At 37.1% G+C, this 13705-nt stretch overlaps 1 protein-coding gene and 1 pseudogene across 4 annotated transcripts in view; one reads left to right on the top strand and one right to left on the bottom strand.

Annotated features, from left to right (window-relative positions):
• The window catches only part of SLC4A4 (solute carrier family 4 member 4), a 397907-nt gene that overhangs the window by 242718 nt on the left and 141484 nt on the right, over positions 1-13705 (top strand). The window lies entirely within an intron of this gene.
• LOC117086246 lies at positions 8105-11593 on the bottom strand (annotated as a pseudogene).

Below are 13705 nucleotides of genomic sequence, written 5' to 3'. Positions count from 1 at the left end.
TGTTGACGGCTTCCTTCTACATCCCAGCCCTTGTTGGAGGCTAATTTTAACCTAAGAAAAATATAATTGCTAAGGTTATATTATATTTATCTAAAGTAATGGAATATTAGGGTTTGGTTACCATTGGATGTTAAAGGTAGGAAGATACCAACTCAGACATAGCTTGGGTGTGGTGTGTACATTTCTATAACTTCTAATCTTTATAAAAATCTTTAATGTGTGAGAACATGCGGTGTTTGGCTCTCTGTTCTTGTGATAGTTTGCTAAGAATGATGGTTTCCAGCTGCATCCATGTCCCTACAAAGGACGCAAACTCATCCTTTTTTATGGCTGCATAGTATTCCATGGTGTATACATGATATAAATGATGAATTGATGGGTGCTGACGAGTTGATGGGTGCAGCACACCAACATGGCACAAGTATACATATGTAACAAACCTGCACGTTATGCACATGTACCCTAGAACTTAAAGTATAATAAAAAAAAAAAAAAAGAAAAAGAAAAAAAAATTAAAAAAATTAAAAAAAAAAAAAAAAAAAGAAAAAGAAAAAAAAAATCTTTAATGTATGAGTTACGGCTGTAAAATATATTTTTAGTTTTTCACTGTCCTTTATTTCCCTTAAGGATTCCCTGCCAAGGGAGTGCTACATATATGCCATATTTGCAGCGAAATAGCAATTTATTGAGAAATTCATTATAGTAGGTTTTATTAAAGTAAAACACACATTGGATGCACAAATCATGTTTACTTGATGATTTTTCACAATGTGAACACACCTATATAATTGTCACTCAAATTATGAAACAGAACCTGAGCAGTGTTATATATTTGTTTTTAAATTCATTAATTTCTTCTCTAGTTTTTATTTTCTTCCTTCTGCTTTCTTTGAATTTAATGTTCCGTTTTCTTATTTTTTGAGATAATATATTTAGATCATTAGACTTTAGCTTTTCTTTTTTTTAACATTGACAGTTAAGGGCATGAATGTTACTGAATGCATGTTTGCAGCTTCATTCCACAAGTTTTGATATGTCATGTGTTCATATTATGAGTAATACTGACTTTAACAAGCCAATGATACATATTATCTCTAGGACAAGTATATTGTTTTTAAAATAGATTCCATTTAAATTCCCATTTTGAAATAAATATTTTAAAAATATGAAGTTATTTCAAGGTCTGTGTCTGATAACCACAGTATATAATTCTCCTTTAAGGTTATTTCTAATTTGTGTTTTTCCCCTCTCTTGGGATTCCAGTCATTTGATCTTGTCTTCTATTATGTCTAACAACTTCTGATTAAATGTCAGATATAAAATATCCATAGTAGAGATAATTTTTATACTCTAGATGATATTATCTTCCTTCGGAGATTACATCTTTTGCTTTTGGCTGGCATTTGGGTTAGGGGCAGGTCACCTTAATATTCAGCCTGGAATTAAGCTGATTGGAAGCTGAATATAGTTCACGAAGTACATAGGCTTACAACCATCTGCACAGAATCTAAATCTTGGGATTCACAGTCTCAGAGATACCCGCCATGATAGAGAAATATAGTTGGGCCTATGAAACAGACTCTGAGTAAACTTATCTAACCAGCCACATAGATGAAAATGTCGAGTCTGTTTTTTTTTCTATTTAATTGTCTTACTGTAAGAGAAAGAAGTCAACTTGCTTCCTGTCTTCATGGCACTTTAATCATCCCATTAGAAAGAAAGTCCCATTGAATTTATCAAACTCGAATTCATCAAATTGGGCACATTCCCTGAGGTACAGAGAAGAGGAATAAATAGGCAGAGGCAGAAACCTGGTAAGGTGAGAGAACACTTTTTTCTACCTTAAGAGTTAATATTGTTGTTTGCATATGGTAAATGAATAAATTCATACTCAGAGAGCATAAATACCTACTAAGATGTTGTTAGACCTGGGCTCTCCCTTACACTTCTGAGTTTCTTGAATCTTAAGGTTCTACAGTATGTAATTATTTTCTAATACTATTATTTTCAGCACTACCTAAAAGCCAGTCTCAGTGAGATTAAACTGTAAGGTGGCCATAAAAGTTTTTCTTTTAGACCAAGACATTTTTGAGAATGAAAAGAGGTACTATTAGTCATTACACCAGGACAATAGTGTAAACTGGGACTGTTATGGGCCAACTGGTAGGTATGGTGATCTTACTTTACTACTGATACAGATACCTTCTGCAATGGAAGGTCGTGGAATTGGGTGACATTGAATGATTTTGAGCTTACCACATGAGTTTGTTTGAAAAATAAGAGCTGAAAATACCAAAAAACAATGGAAGGGTGGGGGACAGGAGAAAATTAGCAGGAAGAAGAGAAAATAAGCTAAGAAGAAATGAAGAGAGGAAAGAACAATAAGAATGCCAGAAATCAGATCTTTGCCCAGGAAAACAGGTGAATGTTAGCATGTGGACATGAGGCAGGGTAAATAGAAAACAGGTACAGATTTGAAGATTAAAATCATTCTCATACAGGGGAAAAGATAATGTATAGAATAAGACAGCAATGGGTGTAAGCTTTGTAAAAAGAATGAGAAAATATACTCAAGTTTAGATGATGTTATAATATCATTTATAGCAAGGACATTGAAGAGCCTACAGGATAACATTCTAGTAAATCAGATTTAAAGGACAAATCGTGAGTATTCCTGATTATAAATAACACTTTATTATTGATGCAGTTATTTTAACACATGCAGAAAAATGGCAGAGAAAAGGAGGTAGAGCTTAAATATCTGCCCACTGACTGAGGAATACTATAATATCCTGGACCTACAGGTGATGCTACAGGTCTGAGAGCAATGCTAAGGAAGCTAGGAGAACATAATATTAATCATATGATTATCTCACCCATATAGAAAACCTAAAATATGTAAACTGCTTTCATAGAAGGCAGAAGAATCCAAGACCTGAGTGGAGTGTGAAAGATTGAACTTTAAAAATAGCTGTGTGTCATGCATATTACTTGTGTATGAATAACTTTTCCATCATCACACAGAACTGTCATCTCAAGTTAAGTGACCTCTTATGCTAATACTGTGGTAGCTGGGTTGTTGTTAGAAAACCACTCAGAAAATAAGAAAGGTTAAAAAAATTGTAAGATAAAACATTTATAGCAGAAGGCAAAATATATACTTCTGAGTAACCATAGCATGACTATACTCTGGAAGAAAGAATACAGGCTAGTGTGAAAGGAACCTGGAATGTAACATCTGGATTCACAGAGCCGGTGTTAATAGCCTGGTGAAGACAAAAAGGTCACAAAATCAGTGAACTAGTCAAAGTATTTTTGAATAATTGTAGTACCACAAGGTAGCCATTTAAAATTCACTCCTCTGAAGCCTACGTTGGCTAAAGGAATTTTTTTTTTCACTCTGTGTGTTCTTGTAGTTGACCGTGCATAAAGTCCAGGCTGGTTATTTTTTGAAGAAACAAGTTACAATCTATAAGAAAGGAATGTTCAATTTTACCTTAGGAATTCAGTCCAGATGCATTTATTGTGATTTCAACCTGATATGAAAGCCATATATTCTATTCTTGTTTTCTCTTTTATTGTTCTTTATATTTCCTGGTCCTATTTACCTTTTTGTTTAATCTTTACATTTTTTTCTAGTACTTTATTATTGTTCACAGTTTATTGTATAAGCCTAGAATTGGTTTTCATACTTTAGCCATTACTTTTCCTTTATCAGATATTATTGTACTTGGAAAAGATAATGTGTGAATCAGTGTTTGATAAACCAAAATTATGGGAGAGATTTTTAAACTTTGACTTAGAGAACTCTTTGACTTTTTTGAACTCTGTTACTAGGTGTGATTGGTGTGTCTTGTGACCTCCCATTGCACAGTGTACTTTTCATATGGCATTTATGTTTCCTTTTTCATTGCAGCATCACAGGGTGTCTGTTTTCTACAGTGCCTTCCTGTTACCAGGCTTTGAACATTGTAAGCACCCATAAAGTCTGAGGACCATTAAGTACACTTGAGAGTGGGATTAGATGGAAGATGAGAAAATTTCTGTCCAAAGCAGAATTTTCTATTCTGATTCTGTATTATAATGTGCTTTATTTATTTCCCCATGGGAGATAAAGCATTCCTAGGTATACTAAAGTTTCCAAAAAAAAAAAAAAAATCTGTAGTATAGACAGTTGTTTAATTTCATTTAACCTGCTGTTCCTCACATTTATCTGACAAATATATTTTGTATCTGGGCTCTGCAGTAGACAGAAATGCACCTCAAGTTAATTGAAGCCCAAAAGGAGATTTAGTGGCTTATGTAACTGGGAAGAATTCTTGGTGAGTTCACAGAACAGACAAGCTGCAGGATGTCACTGACTGAGACTGGAGACTCAACATTCTTTCTCTTCATCCATTTTCCTCTTTTGACTCTGCTGGTTACATTTTGGGTGCTGACCCCACTCTTTCCTGGTGTGGATGGTCTTGTGCTCTTTGAACATGATAGGGAACAACCTCAGCTGAAAGGGAACATGTTGATTTCTACACTTCTAGATATTGATTTTTCCAAAAGATTTGGTCCCTGTGATTGGCCTCCATCCTGTAGAACAATCACTCTCGTCAGGGGAGGAGTTTACTAAGATTGGCTATATCTAGGTCTTTTGTCCACATATGTGGCCTGGGTGGGATGTGTAGAAGCCACTTCTTTAAGAAGAGAGTTAGGAAGGCTTGCTGGGAAGAGCAGAAATAATAGCCATCACTCATCATTCAACAAATATTTATTGAACCTGTTTCCTCGGCTCCTCAGGCAGTTTTCTAGGCACTAGGGACATAACACTGAACAAAATAAATGAATATTCCTACCTTCAGGGAGGTTACATTGCAGTGCAATAAAAAGGCAACATGCAAATAAAATGAATAAAAATGATAAGGAAAACAGTATGTTTGACTACAATAAGTACAAGGCAGATAAAATAAAGCAGAAGAGTAGAAGTATCTGTGGGGAGAAGGGAGTTGAAATTTTAGTGTGTCCAGGGAAAGCCTCTCTGATGAGAATGTAACAATTAAATGTCAGAAGGAAGTGAAGGAGGGAGCCCTGCATACATCCCATTCAGAGGACACAGCAGATATGAAGGACCTGGGGCAAGTGTGCCTGGTGTGTCTGAAAGAGGACATAGTGAGTAGAGTGTTGGCATGGAGAAGACCATGGAGGACATGGAGGGTAGAGTGTGGGCAGTAGGTTCCAGATTTAACCTTTAAAATCCTAACTTTTGGGGGCATTTTATGGTCTTCTGGTCTGATTTCTAGTGCTACAGAGTCCATTCCTTCATAATATTTATTACAGCTGAATTATGTGAGAGCAGCTGTTCAGGCACCACACATTTTTATTTTAGAATAGCTATTGGTTTCTCTTAGCTATTGCCTTAAAATATATACTCCTAATTTTTGAGTATGGGTATAGTGATTGCAGTACTGGTAAAATGATTTATGGAAGAATATAGTCAACTGTGAGATAATCTGCATGTGTGGTGAACAACGTAGTTGCTGTGATAAATCCGGTCAGTAGGTTCCAGATTGAACCCTAAAATCCTTATTTCTTTGAGCATTTTATGGTCTTTTGGCCTGATTTTAGTGCTACAGAGTCCATTCCTTCATAATATTTATTACAGCTGAATGATATGCAAAGCAACTGTTTGGTACCGTGGAGAATAAACTGCTGTTACCCTTGTGAAACTTGGGAAAAGACACTTTGGCAAAAATTGATTCAGAAATGAGCACTTATGAAGTTCCCAAGGAATTGGGCTGAGATAGTAGAAAGTCCTGTGCTGAGCTCTAAAGGCTGTTTATAAAAGACAGGCGTGAGGAAAAGGCAATTTTTGATAAGAAGTGTAGGAGTGTAAGTATATAAAACAGAAGAGGATTATGATCAGGTCAGCTGCCTAACTCGAGCAAGGAGTCTGCTGGAGAAAATGGGAAGTGAAATGAGATTATTAGAGACTTTTGTGTTCTGTGTTCATAATGGGAACTCTCTCTGGAGAGAGTGAGGAAAATTATTCTAGAAATGTTATGTCGTGTGAGTTTGGGCCACTTGGCCATATTCCACATTCTGCTCTGTGTTATAGGGGACAATTTATAATTGCAACTTCCTTAGGTAATAATAACAGTCTTGGCAACTTGATGTTTTTTTTAGACCCTTCCCATGGCTATGCTTTTCCTATCTGTAAGACGTAACAAAAATTTTTTTAAATATTAGTATTTCTTGAAGGATTAATGGGAGAAACTTTGGAAAATTTCCTACTGCTTGGAAGTGATTTTGTTTGTAGCATGTAAGATATATATACCTTCTCTTTGCTTTTTTTTTCTTTTTCTTTTCTTGGTTTCCACTAAATTCTTAGCCCTAAGTTCCTTGCTTTTTTGCCTCACAGCTTTCTTCTTATATGAAGTGTCAAATTAAAAAAAAATCTTTAAAAAACCTACAGAGGGTTATAGAGCTTAGGGATTAGTTCTCATGCCACTTATTTTCCCTAATTAAGAACTCTGAAATGGAAGTTGAAAATGTTGGTATAACCTTTTTATTAATGGGGAAATGGGGTCATGCCTGCCACTTCCATCTCCACAACAATCCATTATATAAAATGTTAAGTTCACTGGCACTTTTGATTTGAGGGGAGGGATATTTATATTGGATAAGTATATATCAGAGGTCTGTGTCTTTTGAATGGTCTTCCAAAATTCTTATCTCCATTCTTCCATAATTGTTGAAATATTTTCATTAAGCTGTACTGCAAAGTAACACCTATAAGATAAGCTTTCAAAGTGACTGTGTTAAGCAGCCTTCATTCTCCAAGAAAACCACTTTGTGCCTTCTTTTCTCAAAACCCCACACAACTTCCTCCTCCTCACCATTAGCTCACTAGTATTTAACTGCAAAAATAAGTCCTCAGAAATCTGCATCGTCGTCCCACCAAATCTCCCAATCTCCCCCATTAGTCCCATCTAGTCTGCCTTCCCTGGTTAGGATTGATAAACTCTGTGTGTTCCCATCTGCAGCTAACTTTTCTACCTGTGATGTGGATATTGTCTCTTTTCAATAGTTTAAAGATGCTTAAACTGCTTCTGCATTTATCCCCTATCTCTCCTGCAGCATTAATCTGTCTCTACTAGATCATTCTCACTTACATCCCAAAAGTGCTGAAATATCTCCCATTTAAAAAAGAAATCTGTAAACTTGTTTAAATTTCTTGTGGATTCTGGATATTAGCCCCTTGTCAGATGGATCGATTGCAAAAAATTTCTCCCATTTTGTAGGCTGTCTGTGCACTCTGATGATAGTTTCTTTTGCTGTGCAGAAGCTCTCTTTAGTTTAATTAGATCCCACTTGTCAATTTTGGCTTTTGTTGCCATTGCTTTTGGTGTTTTTAGTCATGAAGTCTTTAGCTGGGAACCAGGAGGAACTTCTCTAAGACTCAGGAATTCTACTTTTAGTTATACATATTAAACAAACTCAACTATTGAGGTCATAAGGAAAATATTATAAGGTGTTCATTGCAACACTGCAGAAATATTTATAACTGCCAAATAGTAGGATGTATAAGTCGTGATATATTGTTACAGTGAAGTAGTATGCAGCCCTTAAAATGAATATAGTAGAGCTACTTTCATCAGTGTGGATTTCTCTCAAAAGCATAATGTTGAATTCAAAAAGCAAGGTAAAGAATGATGCATTGAGTATAATACTATTTATAAAGAGCTTAAATGCCTGAGAAACAATACTATATCATGTGTATGCCCATACACATGTATAATACATTTTACATAAGAATTATAAACACTGGTTTTAGAACCCTAGGGAAAAAGTGAAGGAAATGGAGTTGGGATGTACTCCATTGTAGTTGTGGGATGTTTTTTCTTTAAAAATGAAGATTGAAACAAACATGACATAAGGGTAAGATCTGATAAAGTTGAGTGATTGATACACAGGAATTTGTTATTACATACTCTATTTTGCAGGTACTTTTGAAATTTTTTTCAGGTAAAAAGTATAAAACTAATACAACAATTTTAAAAATAAAATGATTGCTACCAAAAAACAACAAAAAAAAAAACCCTTCAGACTGGTAGCTTTAAACAATTTTAAAGCTTGAGCTCCTTCTAAATTCCCAAAGTCTATCTGCACTCTTTTTCAACTGGGCCTCCTCTTCAGGGGTCAGCTTGATCTTTTTAAGATCTGTAATACTATTCTGTCCCAGGGTACAAGGAATGCTAAGGAATATTACTTCATTTATCCCATAAAGGCCCTTAATTATGGTGGAAACTGGATGCACCCTCCTAAGATTATTCAAAGACGAAGTCAAATTGTCTCTGTTTGCAGATGACACGATTGTATACTTAGAAAACCCCATCGTCTCAGCCCCAAATCTCCTTAGGCTGATAAGCAACTTGAGCAAAGTCTCAGGAGACAAAATCAATGTGCAAAAATCACAAGCATTCCTATACAACAATAATAGACAAATGGAGAGCCAAATCATGAGTGAACTTTTATTCACAATTGCTACAAAGAGAGCAAAATACCCAGGAATACAACTGACAAGAAATTTAAAGGACCTCTTCAAGGAGAACTACAAACCACTGCTCAACAAAATAAGAGAGGACATAAGCAAATGGAAAAATATTCCATGCTCATGGATAGGAATAATCAATATTGTGAACATTTGGCCATACTGCCCAAAGTAATTTATAGATTCAATGCTGTTACCATCAAATCACCATTGAATTTCTTCACAGAATTGGAAAAAACTACTTTAAATTTCATATGGAACCACATAGTCAAGACAATCCTAAGCAAAAAGAACAAAGCTGGAGACATCATGCTACCTGACTTCAAACTATACTACAAGGCTACAGTAACCAAAACAGCATGGTACTGGTACCAAAACAGATACATAGACCAATGAAACAGAACAGAGGCCTCAGAAATAACACCACACATCTACAACCATCTGATCTTTGACAAACCTGACAAAAACAAGCAATGGGGAAAGGATTCCCTATTTAATAAATGGTGCTGGGAAAACCGGGTAGCCATATGCAGAAAACTGGAACTAGATCCCTTCCTTATACCTTATACAAAAATTAACTCAAGATGGATTAAAGACTTAAACATAAGACCTAAAACCATAAAAACCCTAGAAGGAAATCTAGGCAATACTAGTCAGTACACAGGCATAGGCAAAGACTTCATGCCTAAAACACCAAAAGCAATGGCAACAAAAGCCAGAATTGACAAATGGGATCTAATTAAACTAAAGAACTTCTGCACAGCAAAAGAAACTATCATCAGAGTGAACAGGCAACCAACAGAATGGGAGAAAATTTTTGCAATCTATCTGACAAAGGGCTAATATCCAGAATCTACAAAGAACTTAAATTTACAAGAAAAGAACAAACTACCCCATCAAAAAGTGGGCAAAGGATATGAACAGATACTTCTCAAAAGAAGACATCTATGCAGCCAACAAACATGAAAAAAAGCTAATCATCACTGTTCATTAGAGAAATGCAAATCAAAACCACAATAAGATACCATCTCACACCAGTTAGAATGGCAATCTTTAAAAAGTCAAGAAACAACAGGTGCTGGAGAGGATATGGAGAAATAGGAATGCTTTTACACTGTTGGTGGGAGTGTAAATTAGTTCAACCATTGTGGAAGACAGTGTGGTGATCCCTCAAGGATCTTGAACTAGAAATACCATTTGACCCAGCAATCCCATTATTGGGTATGTACCCAAAGATTATAAATCAATCTCCTATAAAGACACACGCACATGTATGTTTATTGCGGCACTGTTCACAATAGCAAGAACTGGGAACCAATCCAAATGCCCATAAATGATAGACTGGATAAAGAAAATGTGGCACATATACACCACGGAATACTATGCAGCCATTAAAAAAAGGATGAGTTCATGTCTTTTGCAGGGACATGGATGAAGCTGGAAATCATCATTCTCAGCAAAGTAGAAGAACAGAAAACCAAGCACTGCATGTTCTCACTCATAAGTAGGAGTTGAACAATGAGAACACATGGACACAGGGAGGGGAACATCACACACCGGGGCCTGTGAGGGATAACCGGGGGTTATGGGAGGGATAATATTAGGAGAAGAAATACCTCACGTAGATGACGGGTTAATGGGTGCAGCAAACCACCATAGCAGGTGTATACCTATGTAACAAACCTACACGTTCTACACATGTACCCCAGAAATTAAAGTATAAAAAAAATTTTGCCCTAACCTAATAGAAAACCATCGACTAGATTAATCAGCTCATGCAATGTGAATTATTGACCAGTATGAAACAGAGACCAAAGTCAGTGCTGGCTACTACTTAGGAGATGCAAAGATAATTCCTCTGATGGACTTCTAGATTCATTTCATTGCTCAATGACTTAGAGATAATTAATTCTCAACAAATATTCATTTGAAATAAATTCTGACAAGTTATCTATAATTCTTCCAGAATTCACTAATAAATCAAATGCACCTTTTTTTTTCCTTGTAACTTCCCATTGACAATGTCATGTCATTAAAACCCAGGCTATGTGTGGTTGCTCTTTCCCATTGCAGTGAAAGACATCTCAATGGGAAATGAGTTTGCCTATTAAAAAATGTTCGTTGTTGTTTTCTATTAAAAAAAAAAGATTCTTCAAAATACTTTCTGTTAAATCAGCTACAGATAGGCCAGTGGCCCAATTAGTACACCTTTCGTTTTAACTATCTCATGGCCACAGGTAATCACTTCTTTGTGGACTTTCCCCCATTGTTCAGGATCTTTATCAGTTCCTGTATCTGAATTCAGATCCTTCAGAGGGAGGCCAGCAATACTGACTCCACTCCACACAGGAACACTTGGGTCTCCATGCTCTCCAAGAATCCACCTATGACAGCTTTCAGAGTGGATATCAAGCCTTTGCCCAATGAAGAAACGGAAATGGGGAGTGTCCAGATTACAGCCACTTCCAATAACACGGTTTTGGGGAAATGCACTCAATTTCCAGGATACATAAGTTACAATATCCACTAAATTCGAAACTACTATCAGTTTATGGTGGCGACTGTATTGGGTAATACTGGAAATAAGTAATTTAAAAATGGTCACATTTCATTGAACTATATCAAGGCGTGTTTCTCCTTTTGCTGGTACACCTGCTGTAATAATGACTACGTTGGACTTTGCAGTGACACAGTAATCTTTGCTGGAAACAATGTTTGGCATTTTTATGAAAGGGCTGCCATGTTGAAGATCCATTGTCTCACCCTTCAATTTGCCTTCGCCAGCATCCACAAAGGCAAGTTTATCACCCAAACCTTTTAATAAGAGGCTGAGAGCACAGGCCATGCCAACTGATCTAGTTCCTATAATGGAGATCTTACTGGGATGAGCGGCCCCCTCCAAAGTGAAATTCTTAGCGAGTTCACGCTTGGCAGTCACCATCTTGGAAATGGGAGTGAAGGCCCAGCCGCCCCCGAGTGGGATGCATGTGTGGCCTTGTGTGGGCACTGAGCCAGCTCCCGACAAAGGAAATGAGCTCCTGCAGCACCTATTCTCTCGCTGGTGGGCAGGACTCCTGCAGCCCAGCTCGGGTCGGTAGCTCATGCAAGGAGGCAGATGGAGGAAAGCAGCGGCAGAAATATTGAGGTGCGGAAGAAACCGTGAAGGTTTGAAGGCTCCCTCGCTCTCTGCTACTGCCGCTGCGCAAGGCCACTCCCAGCTCGTGCAGGGCTCACAGAGACCTGGCCCCTTAATATGTTGTTTTTGGTTTTACAAATATGTGGTATTTTTTACACCATTAAGACAGTTTCGAAAAAATGGACTGTGATCATTAAGGCTAAAAGTAATTTTAACTTTGCCTTTCAAAGTGCCGTATTTTGTTGCCTAGAGAAGCGCTGCACCTTTGCAGTTATTTTTGTCATGGTGCTCAAACATGCTGAAACTAAGTAGGATAGATGCAAAGAGAAGGAAATGAGAGTTCTAATCTCCACTCCACACTTGGGCTTTAAGAAGTTTGACTATGTGAGCTTCTTTTAAAAAGTCAGTATTACGATATGATAATAAGACTTGTCCTAACTACTTTACAAGGTTCCTGTGAGAAAGTCAGGGTGAAGTCTATGGAGCTTTAAAAAGAATATTGTAACTCTTTGACAAACTATGTCATTGAGTCAGTGACAAAACCAAGTCTTATGATTTTTCCTTCTTCATGAAAATGATGCATTAAAATTAAAGAAATAAAAGCTTAGAAGTCCTCAATTACCTGCTTTTTTGAAGATAAGATAGTCATGGATAAATGGAATCAACTGATAACTAGTAATGTTTAGATAATCTCAAATCCTCTACTAGAACTGTAGTAACATTTATTCAAAATCTAATGGCTGCCTCTTTCCCCAATCACCATCTCCTTTATAATTAAAAAGTGAGGACTATGAAAAACAAAAAGGCTTAACCCATGAATTAAAATGATATTTCTCTAATATACTGAAATTTTGCCTTACAACTTTTTAAACTACATTTTCTTTAAGTTGGCAAGTCTTAATATGTGTTTACCTATTTATATTATCCCAAATAAGAAATTTGATGAAATCTTTTCACTTCTCAACCAGTTGTTTAATATTTGGTATCAAGATGCATTCTGTTTGTAAATATAATAGTTCTATCTCAAAAAAGAAAGAAAGAAAGAAATCTATTTTATTCCCTCCTCCCCTAGCTTCCTCATTTCTCAGCTTTTCTTGGTAGCAACATTTCTCAAAACAATTATCTTTACTCTCTGGTGTCCACTGTAATTGCTCCTGTCAAGATCCTCAGCCGGGCGCAGTGGCTCACGCCTGTAATCCCAGCACTTTGGGAGGCTGAGGTGGGTGGATCCCGAGGTCAGGAGTTCGAGACCATTCTGGCCAATATGGTGAAACTCCGTCTCTACTAAAAATACAAAAAAATTAGCCAGGCATGGTGGCATGTGCCTGTAGTCCCAGCTACTCGGGAGGCTGAGGCAGAAGAATCACTTGAACCCAGGAAGCAGAGGTTGCAGAGAGCCAAGATCGCGCCATTACGCCACTGCACTCCAGCCTGGGAGACAGAGCAAGACTCGTCTCAATAAAAAAAAAAAAAAAAAAAAAATTCTCCAGCACCTCCATCTTGCCAAATTCATTGGTCCATTCTTAGCTGCCATCTTACCTGAACCTTCAGCAGCCTGTGATTTAACTGATTCACTCTCCTTATTGAGCTGTTTCTTCACCTGGCTCCTGTTGAAGTCCTGGTTTTGTTCTCCTTTTTCAGTGTTCTCTGCCTATATCTTCTCCTATTCCTATAAAAGTTAGGGTGACCCAGGACTTATCTCTCACCTCTCTGCTCTGTCTACACTCACACCCAGGATTGTGCCAGCCTGTCTTATGGTACCAAATACTATTTACATGGTGATGTCTCCCAAATTTACGTCTTCCTGCACCGTCTTTCTCCTTGGGCTTTTGGTAGGTAGTTCCTGCCTAAAACTTCCAAAGCTCCTTATTGTGGCCTATTGGGTCCTACAGTCGGGTTCACCCCTTACCTATGCAACTTCTTTGCCTGCTGTTTTCTCTCCTTTGCTCTTTCAGTTTCCATCACACTGGGCTTCTTACTTTTCCTGTAACTGCCAAGCAGCTTCTTGTCACAAAGTCTTTGCATTTCCC

The sequence above is a fragment of the Trachypithecus francoisi genome, unplaced genomic scaffold (genome assembly GCF_009764315.1).
Source record: "Trachypithecus francoisi isolate TF-2019V2 unplaced genomic scaffold, Tfra_2.0 Lachesis_group1, whole genome shotgun sequence".
Lineage (NCBI taxonomy): Eukaryota > Metazoa > Chordata > Mammalia > Primates > Cercopithecidae > Trachypithecus > Trachypithecus francoisi.
This window is presented reverse-complemented; position numbering and strand designations above follow the sequence as displayed.